This window comes from Panthera uncia, chromosome B4 (assembly GCF_023721935.1).
Source record: "Panthera uncia isolate 11264 chromosome B4, Puncia_PCG_1.0, whole genome shotgun sequence".
Taxonomy (NCBI): domain Eukaryota; kingdom Metazoa; phylum Chordata; class Mammalia; order Carnivora; family Felidae; genus Panthera; species Panthera uncia.
The window spans coordinates 119,590,890-119,609,734 of record NC_064809.1 but is presented as its reverse complement, the minus strand read 5'-3'; the positions used below and the strand labels follow the sequence as shown (position 1 = coordinate 119,609,734).

At 36.5% G+C, this 18,845-nt stretch overlaps 1 protein-coding gene across 3 annotated transcripts in view; it reads right to left on the bottom strand.

Moving 5' to 3' along the window:
* PARPBP (PARP1 binding protein) overlaps nucleotides 1–18,845 on the bottom strand; it is a 147,918-nt gene that overhangs the window by 51,992 nt on the left and 77,081 nt on the right. For all 3 annotated transcript variants that reach the window (XR_007456798.1, XR_007456799.1, XR_007456800.1), the window contains exon 12: nucleotides 12,178–12,241. The gene's annotated coding sequence lies outside the window, so the exon portion shown is untranslated. The remainder of the gene's footprint in view (nucleotides 1–12,177; nucleotides 12,242–18,845) is intronic.

Here is an 18,845-nt window from a genome sequence, read left to right as displayed (position 1 = left end):
CTACTCTACACTAGACTTATTATTTTTTAGGTTAGTGAAAAAGTTTTCTAATTGGTTGTTCTGTTGTCAAACACTCCCCTTTCCATCTGTCTATCCTACCAGTTACTACCAGTGTTATCATCCTAAACTATCACTTGACCACTTCATTCCTCATCTCAGAAACTTAGAACAGCTATTTATAACTATAGGATAAAGCTCAGACCCCTTGGCTCAGTCTTCCAAAATGTGGTTTGATCCTACCTTTCAACTCTAATTCCCACTACTCTCCTACATTAACTCTCCATCCCCCATACAATTTGTGCATTTACCAGTCTGATGCATTGATCTCTCACATCTCAAACAACTTGCTTATTCTTCTTCAAATCCATATACCCTTCAATGGTGAACACAAATATCACATCTTCCATGAATCCTCTGACCATCTCTATCTGGAAATTATTATTTTCTTGTTTGGAACTGACTGTCCCTGCCACTTAGTAGACATTTAACACTCAAGTTTATTTCATTTCCTCAACCATTAGTTCACTCCCTAAATACAGGACTTTACAAAGATTATTAATTGGTTGTCCACTAATAGCTTTGATAAATATTCCAAGAATCGAATTTTAAATTCCAAGTTATTGAAGAATGTTATACTCCTATATTTCCACTGTTAACTATAATCATTATGACATGAGTATTCGTTCAGAAAATAGTTCTAAGAGTCTCCAAATTTTGGAAAGTTAACTATATATATTTACATTCTAAGAAACAAACTTGCTTCCTGTAGTTCTAAAGTACAAAGATAAAGAAGGAAAGGAGTTAGATATTGATGTCACTAAGACATAATATTAAACAATATTTTAATAGAAATGCAAAAAAAAAATCTCAGGTTGCAACAAACATCATTAACCAGTTCATTGGCTTGTGATTCATTTGAGATTTCATGTGAATTCGTTCAGATTTCATAGCAACATGATTCCATGTAATAGCAGAAATAATCACTTAAAAGAATGGTGAACGTTTACTATAATCCAACTTAAATCACTAACTTCATATATTCTCAAGTAAGAAAAGCAGCCAGTTTGATAAAAATATGGATTCTCTGGGGGAATACTTATGCTTTTTGCTCACCAGAACCTTGTCAGTTAATCACTTCTATTATATCTCTACCTAAATAAGAAAATGCGTACTTTATTAAATTCTCAGTATCTCTGAGGCCCCAAATCTTTCCCAAATCCTTTGAGACTGTGTGTTTCAGAACTTCAGCAAGCCTCTATGACTCTTTGCCCCTTCAGGCTGTCTACCACATCTGCAGAGCCTGAGGCTTGACCTCATTTTGCTCTGCAGTATTTGATAAGTGAACAATTGTAAATTAGGTGAGATAATCTATTGGGTATGTTTAGAAATCAACTCAAGTTTTTTCTTAATTATTTCACAATGAATCCTTTTTGTATTTGTTTGGTTCTAATATGTTTCCATTGTTGATCATAGACTGGTCCGTAAGATCTTTGAGGAAAAACATTTTTTTTTCTATGTTGTATACCCCTGCCTGGAATATATTCTCCTGTGCCAGATATAATGAAGCCCATGAAGCCACTCAAGAAATAGTCATTAAATGGAATTCTTATCCCTGGAACAAATAAATAGTATCCAAGGAGGATAGGGTCTAAATTATTGGGCTTTCTTTGAAGTGGAAAATTTGTTTCAGAAGTCAACTAGGTAAAGAACTACAGTGGTTCTCCTGGGATGACTTTTGAAATGAAAGCTGACCATGAGGGAGATCACTATGACAGGCCTTAACCCTGTTGGATTTAATCACCTATGAAAGATCTTTCCCTGTTGTGCACATCAGGAGGCTTATAAATTGGATGCAGACAACTCAATTGCTTTCAAAAGTCAGCTCTCTCTGAAGGAATTGGAAAGAACAGTTTCATAATTCCTATAGTAAGAGGAGTTGCCACAGTAAAATAGCAGCAATTGGGGTTAGGTAGGCCCCCTTTCCCATGCAGATTCCCCAGTAAGTGTTTTTGTTTCTTGGTTTTGTTAAAATAAGATCCAAGTTATGGTTTCATAATTTCCCCGTCACTAGCCCTGAAATGAAGTTACTACAGCCCTTAAGCTGGAATGGCTCCACTAGCTGCATAGCAAACGTTTGTCCAAGATTCAAACCAAACTGAATGTTTGAGGGTTTGGGTTGTTTTGAGTTTTCTAAACTTCAAGCTTAAATTTTCATGAACCTTATTGCACTTCCTGATCTTTTCTGGGAGAGAGAGTGGAAAAACTGAACTCTTTGGTGCCAGTGTTAGAAGCAGCCCTCCAACTGTTGTAACTAATTGCATGGAGAAAAGATAGGCCTGGATAGGAATATTGTAAGATGGTCAACTCTGGAACTATTTTCTTCTTAATTCTCTCTGAAAACTTCTCTTAAATTCCATTCTCCTAATACCTACCACTTAATTAAAACATTCAGTGGCAAAACTGGAGTGCAATGTCCCTAAAAACCATAGCACAATGATAAAAGCAAGCCAGCAATTTTAGTTCAGAAGTGAAATAAAATAGAAATTACATATTATAACAATAATAACTAAGTATTAAACAAACATACAACATACTACCTCAATGCCATCTTAGAAAAGGAACTGATTGGAAGAAAAAGGAATGTCCAGATATAAGTCTTTAGGCTTGGAAGATTCATTGAATCCTACAGACCCATGGGAACAGAGTAGAATTGTAGGAGGAAAAGAATTTCAAGAAATAAAGGAACTAAGAGAAACAAACCTTCATAGCAGAGCTATTTGGTGCGGTAAGACAATGTAAGCCATGGATCAGACTTAAAATCAAGAACTGTGTCGTTCTCAATTAGTGTACTGCAGTCTATTCCTGGCTTAGGTGGATGCCAGTTCAGAAAACAACTCCATAAATGAGAGCTTCAGAGTTCCATATTGATGGTCCATGTCAAAGAACCCTGATCTTCAAAATCAAGGATGAAAAGGGCAACTATAACCACTGCATCACCAGCACTGTCTCATTTTTTCATCACTGTGAGGGATAATTTGCTCATACAGAAATCCACAGTGGCTAAATATGAAGTGGCATCTGAAGTTGTTTGGCATGAACTTCTGCTTAATAAACAAACACCATATTGACCCAGCCGGAGCTTCTCTCTTAAGAAACATAAAAGGAATCATTTGTAAGCAAGCCAAATTCTGAATGAAATTCTTTACAAGCCCTGCTAAACATCCTTCTTGGAAGTACTAGGACATAGGCCTCCTCACTTCTGATAGAACCCCATAACCAAACATATCTGGACATTTCCCTAAAGAGCTTAACTAAGGCAAGGTTGGTATATACATTTCAGATTCTTAATCTCTCTCACCACCAATTTCTAGAGATAAAAAACACTTTTATTCAAATATTTATAAATATTATCCTCAGTATTCACAACTATCCATAAATAGTCTCTGAAAGAAAGCATGTTCAAACAAAACTGACCACAGGGCAATCATCAGGTGTGGGGAGTTCTAGGGTCATGACAAAGGGAAACTGCTTGCTAGTCACAGACAAAACAGGAATGTTAAAAAATCAAGGAAGTAGATCAAATTATGCATCGGTACAGGGTGGGGTGGGGGGATGGTCTCAATCTGGAGCTATGAAATCAATAAGAATTAGTAACAGGATGGCCAGAAAAAAATTTAACTATGTGAGTTGCAAACCTTTTCTTTTAAAGCTACTCCTCCATCAAAATATATTCCCCATATGAATCCTGATATAATTAAAGCAGGTAGGGTGATTTGTTTTGTTTTTAGTTCACTATTTTTCCATAACAAAGTTTAATATGGAAAATTCAGAACACAGATAAACACAAAAGTGAATATGTGTATTTTTAACTACCTATAATCCTCCTACCCAGAAATAACTATTGATACTTCAGTGTATAATCTTTCACACACACACACACACACACACACACACACACACACAGTATTTTTAAAAGGTAACTAAAAATAGCTTTATAACCTTTCAAAAATAATATATTAATAACATCTTTGCATATACACAAACACATACCTACATCATCATTCTTAGTGACTACATAGTATAGCTGTATTGTAATTTGTTTAGCCAATTCCCTATTTACGGTCACTTAAACAGTTTCTAATTTTTTAAAAAATATTTTTGCATATACTTCTGGGCATTTCCTGATTATTCCCTTAAAAGGACTTCTAGATGTGGAATTGCTTGGTAAAAGATACATATTTTGACATAGATTTCCAAATTACCACCCAGAAATATTGTATCAATATATTCTTTTACCAGCAGCATATGAGAGTCTTCATTTACGTATCTCTTCACCAATCCAAGCTTTTATCATTACTCTAAATCATTGCTAATCTAATAGGAAAACTGTAGGAACTTATTGGAGTTTAACTTGCATTTCTTTATTAGTGGAATGACTTGTGCTTGTTTTTGTTTTGTTTTTGTAGTTTTGCTGGTTTACCATACAGAAATCAGATTTAAATATTTACAAAGTTTAGATATATTCTCTAACAGTATACCTTTGGAATTACATACAGGCCTTTTCCTACCATAATATTATCTAACCATTCTCTTATGTTTTCTTCTAGTCCTTTTACAGTTCGGTTTTTCACAATTTAAATATATACTTACACCTGAAATGTGTTTTTCTTTAAGGACTATTAGAGTTCCAACTTTAGTTTTCTCCAAATGGTTAGCCCATTTTCTCAACACGACTCTTTGAGTAAACAACTTTTCCTCATTGATTTGAAGGCAGTCTTTATTCTAAATTCTAATAAATATTTGGGTATATTTGTTTCCATTAAATTAATTTACCTATCTATTCCTGGTTTTGTATATACCACACTATTTAGTTAATTCTTATAACTTAAAAAAATTAATTTTTTTTTAATGTTTATTTAAAGAGAGAGAGCACTAGCGGCGGCGGGGGGGGGGGGGGGGCAGAGAGAGGGCAGAGTGGGAGAGAGAATCCCAAGGAGGCTCCATGCTGTCAGCACAGAGCCAGTGCAGGGCTCAATCCCATGAACAGAGATCATGACCTGAGCCTAAATCAAGAGTTGGACACTTAACAATCAACCATCCAGGAGCCCTTTGAAAATAAATTTTATTATCTGAAGGTAAGGCCCTATTCAGAATTCTTTTCCTCAAAATGTACAGGCTATTTTCTTAGGTGATCATGTTTTTTAAAAACTTATGATTTTAATTAGAACTATGTTAAAATTTTTAATAATCTAGGGAAAGTTGATATTTTTATAAGCCCTCTCTCTCCATTTGTTCAAGTCTTCCCTTGAATTTCAAAGTGAAATTTATCTTTTGTTTAAGTCTTTTCAAAATTGATTAGTCTTTACTTTTAAGCCTTCTTAAAGTTTGAGTATTCTATAGGTAAAGTATATATTCTAAATATTCTATTTTATTACTCTGATAAATAGGGTCTTATTTTCTATAAAGATATTCACAGTATATAGATGTGTCAAGGGTCCCCAAGACCACCCTCAAGCCCCTTTATTTACTTTAGGACTCCTACATAGGACTCAGAAGTTGTTACACTCATGGTTATGGTTTATTACAGTAAAATAATAAAAAGGAGTAAAAGGAAAAACATAGAGGGCACGACCCAGAGGAAACCCAACTCAAGATTTCAATGTTCCCTCCCAGAGGAATCACATGGGACATACTTAACTCCTCTAGTGGCAATGTGTGACAACATATGCAAAGTGTTGCCAGCCTGGTAAGTTCTCCCAAGCTTGAATGCCCTGGGTTTTTTAATTTGGGGGGGGGGGGGGTCATTCATATAGATATATAGCACTTGCACGATAAACATCAGTTACCCAAGCTCCAGATCCAAGAAACAAACCTTAAATCACATTGTTAGCATAAACTATTTGGACAAACTGGTACAGCATGGCTCAAGGCCTCAGGCATGAAAAAAAAAAAAAAAAAAAAAAGAACACTCTTAATAGAAAGAACATTCCAAGAGCTCAGCTCCCAGGGGCCAGCCAAAGGCCGGCAGTCTTCAAAATGGGCATTTCTTGGGAATGTGCAGGGTTTGAACAACCCAAGCCTGCTGAGTTAATCCTTTCCTGCATAATAGGAGAGCTAATGATTTTGTTTATGGACATTGACTCTAGCTATCATAGTGAATATATTTGTTTCCAATTCTGTTTTGTTGATTTTTGTAGTCTTTCTAGCTAGATGCTCATATCATCTGTGAACAAAGGCAATTTTGTCTCCTCTACTCTGGTAAGTACCAGAATATATTCTGTTTCTTGTTATTAATGCATTTGCTGGAATTTCCAGAACAATGATGAATAACAATGATAACAGTGAGCATTAGCTTTTGTTCCTGACAATAGTTGAAATGTTTTAAGGCTAATTATTTTATTGGCGTTAGTAAGTGACATATATTCTTTTTTATGTTATTTCTGATTTATTAAGAATTTTTTTTTTTTCATGAACAGCTGTGGAATTGAATCAATGTTTTTGGGCATTAGTCAAAGCAACCATATCTAAGATACTCAAGAAAACAAATTGTGAGTTAAAAATTTTATATCCAGCAAAATGTTCTTCACTGAGAAAGGGTACAAATGATTTCACAACATGCAAAACCTCAGGAAATATTGTTCCTATGAGGCCTACTAAGGGGCATACCAGAGAATTAGCTTCATACAACCAAAATGACTATAGACATCAACCTAAGTCTAGTAATGAGCATTAAATATAAATGTATATTCATAAAATTAATACTAAAGGAGTGTTAAAAAACAGAAAACAGTATGTAATACTTATATGCTCATACAATGGTAAACTCTTGCACAACTTCAAAAATGGAGCGGACACATGCAAAAACCAAAAAAAAAAAACCCCACCTTTTTAAAAACTTTCTTCATGATATTGGTAGTGGAAGTATTAACAGATTAATATTTTGAGATTATTTAATTTAGGACAAAATACATGAGTAATTATGAGATATTCTAATATCCTCTGTGTCCTTGAGAACTAGGATTTTCAGTGGGAGAGAAAAAGCAGATACAAATACAACACAAAGAGACTGAGTTACAAATTATTATAGTTGAATTTGAACTGGAAGCATTAATATGAGTTCATCAAACTATTTAACATAATGTGTTTATTTGCTCTATCCACTGGAGAGGCTTAGAAAAAAATGACGAACCCAATAGCAATGAGAGCTCTGTTACCCAGATTGTAGCACTGAAATTCCAACTCTCACTTCAAGACTTTTGAAGAAATGACAAATTCAGGTCTAGCAAAAGAAATGTATAAGATGAACCGGGAACAATGGACCATACTAGATGGCAAGAAAGCTATCACAGACTCAGGAGCCCATGTAAAGAGGCTCCCCCTGGCCAAAGATGGCACAATTTGAGCTCTAAGTCGTGTAATAATCTCAGTGAATGAAACACAAAAAGTATGTTTAAATTCATGAGTTCATATTAATACTTAGAAAAACAAAAGTAAAAGATCACCTTTTGAGAATGAGAGGGGATGCCAATTCATTATCATGAACACTGAAAATAAGGGGGAAAAACCAAGCATTTATCCTTTATTTCTTATATACAGTGTACCACCAAGAAACAAAATATTAGACAAGAGGAAACATCTCTTATAAAAGTATTTCAAATAATAAATGAAAAAAATGATAAATTAGAATTTCACTTTTAAACCCCCAATTAATTGAGCATCAATACTTGATAATAACATGAATAATTATGTGCTTCTTGATTAAACAAAACAAAAACCTCACTTATACCCTTACTGAAGGGTCAAACGTGAGTTTTATTAAGTCTCTGGATCCTACTACCAACTTGCATGAAATAAGGAGGGCAAATAAGTAGGTTGAACTTCACCATAAGTACATAATTAGTAAAATCCTGACTGTAGGAAATTCTACAGGTCAAATATCTTGGGCTAATCAACAGATAAATTGTGTAAAAAAGAAAAAGATGGAGGGGAAACCTATTTTCAAAAACAGACTTCTAAGACAAGTTTTGGGGGCTTTTTTAATGAGTAAGACTAAATTATGGTGTCTAGGTATGCACACTTGAGTATTCAAAGTACATAGAAATTCAAAGAATCCATTACTATAAAAATAATAATAATAATGGTTATTTTTGAGGTGTTAACTAGGAGGTTGAAAGATTGGGCACACAGAGGTTTGTGGAGTGTACAGAAAAGTTTCATTTCTTGAGTGGTTATTTTCTCTTGTAATAACCTATTAAGCTATACATTTGTGTGAAGTTTCCTTCTGTATTTTTGTGTGATTTTATAACAAAATGGCAAAAAATTCCACTAAATATTTGTTAAATGGTCAAATAGCCCTATTAAAATAAGTCCTTAGCAAATGTTGCTGCTGTATTTATTTAAGTTCTAGTTATTTATGTAAATTCTAGTGAGTTAACATATAGTGTAATATTGGTTTCAGGAGTAGAATTTAGTGATTCGTCATTTACATATAATACCCAGTGCTCACCACAAGTGCCCTCTATAACACCCAACACTTATTTCCCCACCCACCCCCCCTCCAGCAACCTTCTCTGTAGTTGAGTCTCTTACAGTTTGCCTCCCTCTTTTTCTCCCCCTACTCCTATGTACATCTGTTTTGTTTCTTAAATTCCTACATGAGTGAAATAATATGGTATTTGTCTTTCTCTGACTTACTTTACTTAGCATAATACCCTCTAGCTCCATCCACATCATTGCAAGTGGCAAGATTTCATTCTTTTTCATGGCTGAATAATATTCCATTGTGTATATACACCACATCTTTATCCACTCATCAGTCAATGGACATTTGGGCTTTCTCCATAGTTGGGCTATTGTTGATAATGCCGCTATTAACATTCAGGGGCATGTGCCTCTTTGAATCTGTATTTTTGTATCCTTTAGGTAAATACCTAATAGTGCAATTGCTGACTTTTTAAGGAACTTCTGCACCGTTTTCCAGAGTGGCTGCACCAGTTTGTATTCCCACCAACAGTGTAAGAGGTTTCCCCTTTCTCCATATCCTCACCAACATCTGTTGTTTTCTGTGTTAATTTTAGCCATTCCGACAGGTGTGAGGTTGTATCTCATCGTGGTTTCTATTTTTATTTCCCTGATGATGAGTGATGTTGATCATCTTTGCAAATGTCTGTTAGCCATCTGGATGTCATCTTTGGAAAAATGTCTGTTCATGTCTTCTGCCCATTTCTTAACTGGATTGTTTTTGGGTGTTGAGCTTGATAAGTTCTTTATAAATTTTGGATACTAACCCTTTATCAGATACATCATTTGCAAATATCTTCTCCCATTCCATAGGTTGCCTTTGATTTTTGTGGATTGTTTTCTTTGCTTTGCAGGTTTTTATCTTAACAAAATCCCAATAGTCATGTTTGCTTTTGTTTCCCTTGTCTCCAGCAACTTGTCTAGTAAGAAGTCGCTACGGCCGAGGTCAAAGAGGTTGCTGCCTATGTTCTTCTCTAGGATTTTGATGGTTTCCTGTATCACATTTAGGTCTTTCATCCATTTTGAATTTATTTTTGTGTTGGTGTAAGAAAGTGGCCCAGTTTCATTCTGCATGTCACTGCCCAGTTTTCCCAACACCATTTGTTGAAAAGGCTATTTTCCATTGGATATTCTTTCCTGCTTTGTTCAAGATTAGTTGACCATATAGGTGTGGGTCCATTTCTGGGTTTTCTATTCTGTTCCATTGATCTATGTGTCTGTTTTTGTGCCAGTAACATACTGTCTTGATGACTACAGCTTTGTAATATATCTTTAAGTCCAGAATTGTGATGCCTCCAGCTTTGCTTTGCTTTTTCAAGATTGCTCTGGCTATTCAGAGTCTTTTGTGGTTCCATACAAATTTTAGGATTGTTTGTTCCAGCTCTGTGAAAAATGCTGGTAGAATTTTGATAGGGATTGCACTAAATCTGTAGATTGCTTTGAGTAGTATAAATATTTTAACAATATTTGTTCTTCCAATCCATGAGCATGGAATATTTTTCCATTTCTTTGTGTCATCTTCCATTTCTTTCATAAGTGTTCTTTAGTTTTCAGAGTACAGATCTTTTACCTCTTTGGTTAGCTTTATTCCTAGGCATCATGGTTTTTGGTATTGCTGTCATATTCTAAAATGAGAAAACTGAACAAATGAAATAATTCGAGTTTTCATGATGTCATCCTTCATCAAGTGGCATTAATCATTCATGCTAGTGTAACATTACCCTGTATTAATAAGGAAACCACATAATGAACTTCTACCAAAGATAGGTAAATGTGATTAATTTCAGTAAGATTTATTGGGTGCCTACTACGTGCTTGATTTTTCTTTCCTGAGTGAACAATACTTCAGGTCATGGGAAATACTTGACTAGCCAGGGTCAAACAAAATGTACCAAAAATATTTCATTACCTCAACCAGTTTTTCCTTTATAAAAGTAGAAAGTGTATTTTTCTTGCTTTCCATATAGCTACATTTAAGTCATATTCATAAAAGTGGACTCATGAGCAATTTCACACTCTTAATAACAGTAGTTTTTCCACCTGCCCACAGTTTACCAACAATAATATGTGCTAGACAGTGAGCAAGACTGTAAGCTATCAACATAATATCTATACCCCCAATTTTCTTTACTTTTAATACTATTTGGGGTGCCAACTAGATCTACCTAAAAATTACTTCCTGGCTTCCCTTGCAATAAGGAATGATTTTGTGAGAGGTAGATAGACATACCTTGTGTGGCTTCAACTGATGTGTGCTATATTTTGCCTCCCCCCCCCCACCACCTCTTTTCAGCCAGAAATACAGATATGATGACTAGAGTTGCAACAACTACCATAGTGATGTTGGAGATGGAAGCCAGTACTAAGTATGGCCAAGAACAAAGAGAGAACCTAGTTTCTGGTGACATCGTGGAGCCACCACACTGGCTGTGCTCTGATTATTCCCAAACTCCTCTTTGCATAGGAAAACTAATCTCCCAATTTATTTGCCTCTATTGTGAATCTGTTACTCCACTAATTATTAACCAATGCAATAATTCCTTTGATTATTATGGGTACTGGCAGTGTCAGTGTCTAACAATAAAAAGCACACACAGACATACCACCTAGAGAAATCTAAAGGAGGTTACAAAAATCAACAACAAAAAGAAAATTCTCAGAGGTGTGAATTACACTTCATACCCCCTTCCATATTAAAGGAGAATTTCTAGGACTTAACAGCACAAGCAAGACTTGCTGATTTGAAGGGAAAAATGAAATTAAAATAATAAACAATGATAAAGTGCCAGTCTCCATGGCACTTCTAGAACTTTCTATGGAATGTTATTGGCAACAGCAGCGGCGGCAGCAGTATTGAAAACATTTATGAGGCATCTGTATAACTGCAAATTACACAGAGGTAAGCAGTGTTTGAATCAATTTGACTGCTTCCTAAGGAACAGTCATATATGTACATCACAAAGTATGAAGAGCTTCGAAGACACAACGATTGCCATTAACAAGAAAAATATACTTCTTGGCAACTACCAGGACACATCATTTCTTTCCATCATTGGCAAGATCTTGGCTGGAATTCTTTTGGATCAGCTACTGTTCAATGATGGCAACTGTGTACTCTCAGAATAACTGTGGCTTTCAACCACAGGGCAACTGACATAATCTTTGCTCTATGTCCGAAATAAAAAAAATACAAAAGGCAGTCTGCATATTACTAAATTTATTAGCTGCACAGAAACTTTTGACACTACATGTATACCTGAAGTATAGGTATACATACTTGGGGATATAGTAACTATACATTACTATGTAACTTTTTGTGCCTATTTTGTAAGGATCTAAGAAGTTGGTGAGACTGTACATACTCGTTAATTAACCAGTGGTTGTTTAAACAGCTACTTTATATCCAGCATTATGTAGATTATAGCTATTTGTATGATTGACTATTTAATGAGTATCTCTCCCATTAGAATATAAGCTTCATACGGAAGGGCCTGAGGCTATCCTGCCAACTACTGAATTCCTAATGGCTAGCACAGTGCCTGGCATGTATTATCAGATACACAGTAACCATCTGTTGAATGAATAAAAGCACAAGAGAACTACAAAACACAATCCTTATACTTTCCCTGGGGAGACAAAACATAAAATAACTGTTACCTTATTATCTAGATCAATCTTCACAGTCCCCACTGTGTAGGGCAGTGCTGTCCAGTAGAATTGTCTGCAATGATGAAACGTTCTATAACTGCACTGTTCAAAATGATAGTGACTAGCCATGTGTGACAACTAAGCACTTAAAATGTGGTTAGTGCAACTACACTATAGTACCCTTTATTCATCTTATGCTACATAGCCTCATTTGCTTTTTATCAAAATTTCAGTTAAGAATTTTTTTGGAGTTTTAGGGGCACCCGGGTGGCTCAGTGGGTTGAGCATCCGACTCTTGATTTCGGATCAGGTCATGATCTCAGGGTCATGGGATTGAGCTCCATATCAGGCTACATGCCGAGTGTGGAGCCTGCTTAAGATCCTCTCTCTCTCCTTCTGCTCCTCTCCCCCACTCACGTGCTCTCTCTAAAACTAAAAGTTAAAACATATATATATATATTTTTTAATTTGAAAAAAGAACTTACTGGAGTTTTAAGTAGAGAATGGGGAATCCTAATTTATGGTTTTCCATTAAAGTGTCTCTTTGCCACCACTATCACTGCCCCCAAAATATACACAACTAAAAGAAATCTAACAAGACGTTTAACAGGTTGTTTACCTGGGAATTCCACTCCACAAAGTTGTAAAGGGATTAGAGAGTTTAGCCATTTTTGACTACATGGAGAATTAACAGCATTTCAAGTACACAGTACTAAATACTAAAATCAATCAGTCTAAACCAAGCATTTAGAATACAGAAAAATCCACAGAAATATTATCTCCACAGTGTTAGATAGGCAGACCATATCTCAGCAATCTGGGTGGCTCACTGGACTGTCACATTGCAGAACATTCATTGAATTATTCAATATACATTTATTGAGTGCTTACTATGTGCCAAACACTATTTAAAGCCTTGGGGATATAGCAATGAACAAATTGATAATATCCCTGTCCTCATGGAATTTACATTTTGCTGGACAGAGAAAGCCAGTCAGCAAAGAAATAAGTAAAATAGCATGTCAGGTGATACTAAGTTCTAGGAGAAAATGAAAGTGAGGAAGAGGGGCAGGGCATAACAGGAAAGGGCTGTGTAGGGAAGACCTTACTAAAAAGATGACCTCTGAGACACAACTTAGAAGGTAAAGGGGCAAGCTGGCAGATACCTGGGGAAAGAGAGTTTCAGGCATGGAAACCACAAGTTTAAGAGACAGCAAATAGGCCAATGTGCCTGGAGCTGAGAGAGCAAGTTTAGAAGCGCAAAAGAGGACATCAGAAAATCAGAGAGACCATCAGATCAAGGAGAGGTTTGGACACCACTATGCAGCCTGAAGTTTTTGGACATTTTTGAATTGACAAGTGAAGTGATTTGACTTGCATTTTCAAAGGTTTTGAAAAGACTGCTGGTGGGGGCAGGGGGAAAAATGAAACAAAACAAATTCCCCTGTCCTCAGTTAGCTTACATTCTAATGACCAGAAGCAGGTATTTCTCAATCGCAGAAATAACTTTTCTTAACTCAGTTATTTATATAACTGAATTTTGGAAGAAGAGGAAATAGCACAGTGAGCTTACATAACATGGTCACGTGTATGTAATACCTTATTTGGAAAAAAGGGTCTGTGCAGATGTGACTAAATTCAGGATCCTGAGATGAATAGATATTCCTATATTATCCAGGTGGGCCCCAAATGCCATCACATGAACCCTTAGAGGTAAGGAGCAGAGGGATATTATGGACAGATACACAGAGGAAAGACACAGAGAAGACCTTATGAAGACAGAGACAGATGCAGCCAGCCACAATGGCAACAGCCACCAGAAGCTAGAAGAGGCAATGAAAGATCTTCCCTAGAGCCTCTGGAGGGACTGTGGCCCTACATACAGCTTGATTTCAGATATCTGGCCTCCAGAACTGTGAGAAATAAATTTCTGTAGTTTCAAACCATCAAATTTATGGTAATTTGTTACAGCAGCCCGAGGAACCTATCATACTTTGTATTGTCTGTCATCTTGATTAACAAAAATGTATTCATACATTTACCTCTTATTTAATGAAAGTCTACTATATGCCAGATTCTGTTCTTAATACCAGGGTTAAGAAGGTAAATAAAACAAAGTCCTTACCCTCCTGGACACTGGGGAAAATGGGCAATAAACATATACACAAATAAGATAATTTTAGAAAAAACAAGCACAGTAAAGAAAATGAAAAGATGAGATAGAATACAGAATGACTTAGAAGAGGGCTCCTTCAGGCAGTGGAATCAAGGAAGCATTCTCAGAAATCATGCCACGTGAGCTGAGCTTCAGGATGATGAGGGATAAATGCCCATACAAATAATAGGAGGAAGATGCTCCTGACAGAGGGAACAGAGTAGGGCAAAGATCTAGAGCCAAAAATGTTATCTTGGCATATCAGAGGAACAGAAAGAAGGCCAATATGGCTACACAGTGATCAAAGACTGAGGGAGAGAATAGTAAAAAAACTTAGCAAGCAAGACAAAGGCCAGGCAACACAGAACATTTGTATCAATTATCTACTGCTATAATAATGCTGTGTAACAAACACACACAAAACTTTATGTTTATATAGCTTGTGCTTCTAGAATCAGCTGAAAGTCTGTTAGGCAGCTCTACTGACCTCAACTGAACTTGCTTTAATGTCTGATGTTTGAATGGGTATCTGCTGATCTAGGAAGGCCTCAGCTGTAGCAAGGCTCTGTTCCATGTGGAACTCTCTCCAGTGGGCTAGCAGAGGAATGTTCTTCTGGTGATGGCAGAGGTTCAACAGAGAATCCTCAATGTGCAAGACTAGTTAAAGTCTCTTCTTGTGTAATATCTGCTAACTTCTCATTAGTTAAAGCAAGTCACTTGACTGAGGTCAAAGTCAAGGAGTGGGCAGGTCACCCTGCCCACAGTGGGAAGACAAAGTTACATGGTAGGGACACAGGGAATGATAAACAATTGAAGTCATCAAGACAAGTTTCTGCAGATACATAAGGCCTTGGTAAACTAATGAATGTAAGAAACAATTATTTTCTAAATAATAATGTAATACAAATGTTGTAGGAGTTCAGAAAAAGGTATTTGACTATAATACTCAGAGAAAGCTACAAAAGAAGAGTCTTGAAAGGTATTTTAGTTTTAGATGGGCAAAGGGACAAGATGAGGGAATTTTAAGAGCAGAGAATAACATGAACAAAGTCATGATGGTAGAAAAGAGCACTGTATTTACACAGAATGAAGACTAGCATGCATACCAATATCAAGAGGTTTCCATCTGATCCCATCTCTATCACAAACAGAAGAAAATGAAGTAGAACAAACGAATCTCATATGCATCCTACATAATAGAAACCAAAATGTTTTGAGAGTCTAGAGTTCTCAATGTGATAATCAAGAATGTCTGAGGGCTGAAGACAGCCATGAGAGTACAAACATAAGATTCCAAACATGTGCAACAATGAAGTCTCAATGCAGTATTTACCATAATGGTGAAGAAACCTGAAATTATGAATCAATGTATACAATACAACAATCCTTTTTGGTAACCCAATGTTGAAAGCTATCATCACATTGTTATTTTGGAAGCATGCTATCAGATGACTCCAAAATTGCCAAGAATCAAAACAATATCCAAGAATTTTCTTTGCAAGGCAACTGAAAAATTTGGCCACAAACATAATCTCAAGCATGTTCATGTAACTCTTGATGTTACTTATATCTTGATTCACGGCATTAAGGTTTTAAGGCAATTCTCAAGAATTTTCTAAGCTCTAAAAACTGGTAATGTGTAATTCACTAGAACAGGCTCTTCATTTGACTCTTTAAACAATTTTATTAATTCTGCTTATATGACACTAATAGCAACATCATCATACAGTAATGAGATCCTGGAAAACAGCCAGTCCACCAGTGTTCATAGACAGAGATGAATTAAAATCTTCATACATAAATAAAAAAGAGGAAACCTTATGCAAGGCAGCCCCATAATTCAAATACATATTATAGAGATATAAATATTTAAATCAATTAGCAGCCATGACAGAACAAAGCTTGAGGATACCAATGTTTCTACTCACTTGGTCTCATATTCACTGGGCTAATTTCAGTAGAGCATCACCAACTCTCCCATCTTCCACCTACCATCCCACAAATCCATTACATTGAGCATGGTGACAAGATACCCTACCCACCCACACTGTATCTGCAAAACTGAAAAGCTTTATAGCCTCTACAACCCTCAGCTGGGCCCCATATCATGAAGAATCTCTAGGCCTGAGAATCTCTATGAGCCTGAGCCTGTGTGCTGGGAGCCTTGTATCTCTCCCAAACCCTCAAATCACAGACAGACTTAAGTTGATTCTTGAAAAGCTTTATAGCCTTCACAGCCCTCAGCTGGGCCCCATATCATGAAGATCTCTAAGCCTAAGAATCTCTATGAGCCTGAGCCTGTGTGCTGGGAGCCTTGCATCTCTCCCAAGCCTTCAAATTACAGACTCAAGTTTATTCTTCACAGAAAAACTAGAATCAACTCATCAACTAAATTCAAACTCTTAGAGGTATAACCTCTCAATTCCACTGCTGCATTCTGAGTGGCCTAAATGCCCACCAGGAGCTACCCTTTCCTGTCTACTATGTAAACACCACACACAGAAACACCATCCTCTTCTAAGAAGTGCTAGGACTAAATCTCTTGCCAGCCAAATCCACCTTGCCATATACCCTGCTGTCCTTGTTCTGCACCCAAATGTGAGCCCTCCAGTCATCCATCTTTCCCACACTGTCATCTCCAAACAGCTCTGTGCTTTCTCTTCTCTCCCTCTCCAATTTGTACTACACTTTCTGGGTAATAAACATACTTATACCCTCCTCCATTTCACTGATATTTTAACACCATACATACTTAAGGGTTGGAAGGGGAATGAATGTCCTTTTTATTTCACACTGTCAATAACATGTGAAACCTTCTGTTATTTGAGTCACACAGATTCAGCAATGACACTTCTTTCTCTTCATTATCATCATGATATAATATCTTCCACCTTTAAATAGAAATATTCCCCTGGTGCCACATCCTCTTCTATCCACAGCCCAATTTTTCTGCATTCCTCAGCATAAATTGTTGGCATTTTGTTTATATTTAACATCTCCACTTACTCTCTTCCAATTCTTTCTTAAATCCTCTCCTACCGGGGTTTGGTCTCTACCAGCATCATTGAAACTTCATGTAGGTCACCAAGGACTATCCACACGGCCAAATCAAAGATGAATTCTCAGTTCTTATCTTACTCACCCAGTTGCATTTGGCACAGCTGATCACTGTGCTTGTCTGCATTTATTGAGATGATCATGTTTTTACTCCTTTATTAATTTAATGTGGTAAATCTGATTTATTTTTGAAAGTTAAACCAGTCTACTTTCCTGAAGTAAACCTCACCTGGTCAAGAATTATGATTCTTTCCACATAACTAGCTTCTACTAGATAATATTTTGTTTAGAATTTTTACATTTAAAAAAAAATTTTTTTTTTTACATTTATTTATTTTTGAGAAACAGAGTGAGACAAAGCATGAGCGGGGGAGGGGGGGGCAGAGAGAGAAGGAGACATAGATTCCAAAGCAGGCTCCAGGCTCTGAGCTGTCAGCACAGAGCCCGACGCGGGGCTCGAACCCACGAACCATGAGATCATGACCTGAGCTGAAGTCGAACACTCAACCGACTGAGCCACCCAGGCACCCCTAGAATTTTTACATTTTTGTTTATGAGAAGGATTGGACTACAATTTTTTCTTATTGTAATATCTTTGTCAGGTTTTAGTGCCAAGTTTATGCTAGACTCAAAGTAAGAGCTGGGGAAATAGCAGGATTCAGAGAAACAGAACCAAACATGTATACATACATACATACATACATACACACACACATATATAGGATTTGTTATAGGGATTTGGTCTCCTGCAATTGTGGAATCTAACTGGGCATTCTCCATAAGAGTTTAGCATCCAATACTGGAGTCCCCAGGGCAGACAGTTGGGAGGGAAGATAGATGTAAGGAAGAACAGGAGAAGCTGGAACCCATACACATGAGTTGAAAACAGTGAAAACAGACTGAAACTCATATCTGATCTTGCTGCATCTGATATGTCCTGTAGGAAAGCTAGTGCCCTTTATCACAGAACTATACACACACACACACACACACACACACACACACACACACACACACATGCACACGTCCCAGGAGTTAGAAAAACTGAAAGTGAAAAAGTCAGTTAGAAAAACTGACTGCTGCCTAAGCCAACCAGATGAGCCAGCAGGTAAGCAGCATAATGTGTAAGCTAAATGAACGCTGATTCACACTTCTGTCCTCTAAATCTCTTACAAAATGTCTCTTGTGGCCAACTCCAACTAGAAACATACAGATAAAGGGAAAGAAATTTTGGAAAATATAGTTCAGCCTAGGTAAGGTGATAGATTACAAAGCTACCACAGAAACTGTTTCCTCTTTTTCTATCGTCTGATAGAATTTTTGTAAGATTGCTATTATTGCTTGGAAGAATATACCAATGAAGCCATTTGGGCCTGGAGTTTTCTTTGAGACAAAGGGTTTTAATTTATGGATTCAATTTATTTAGTAGATACAGAAATGTTTAGATTTCCTATTTCTTGTGGCA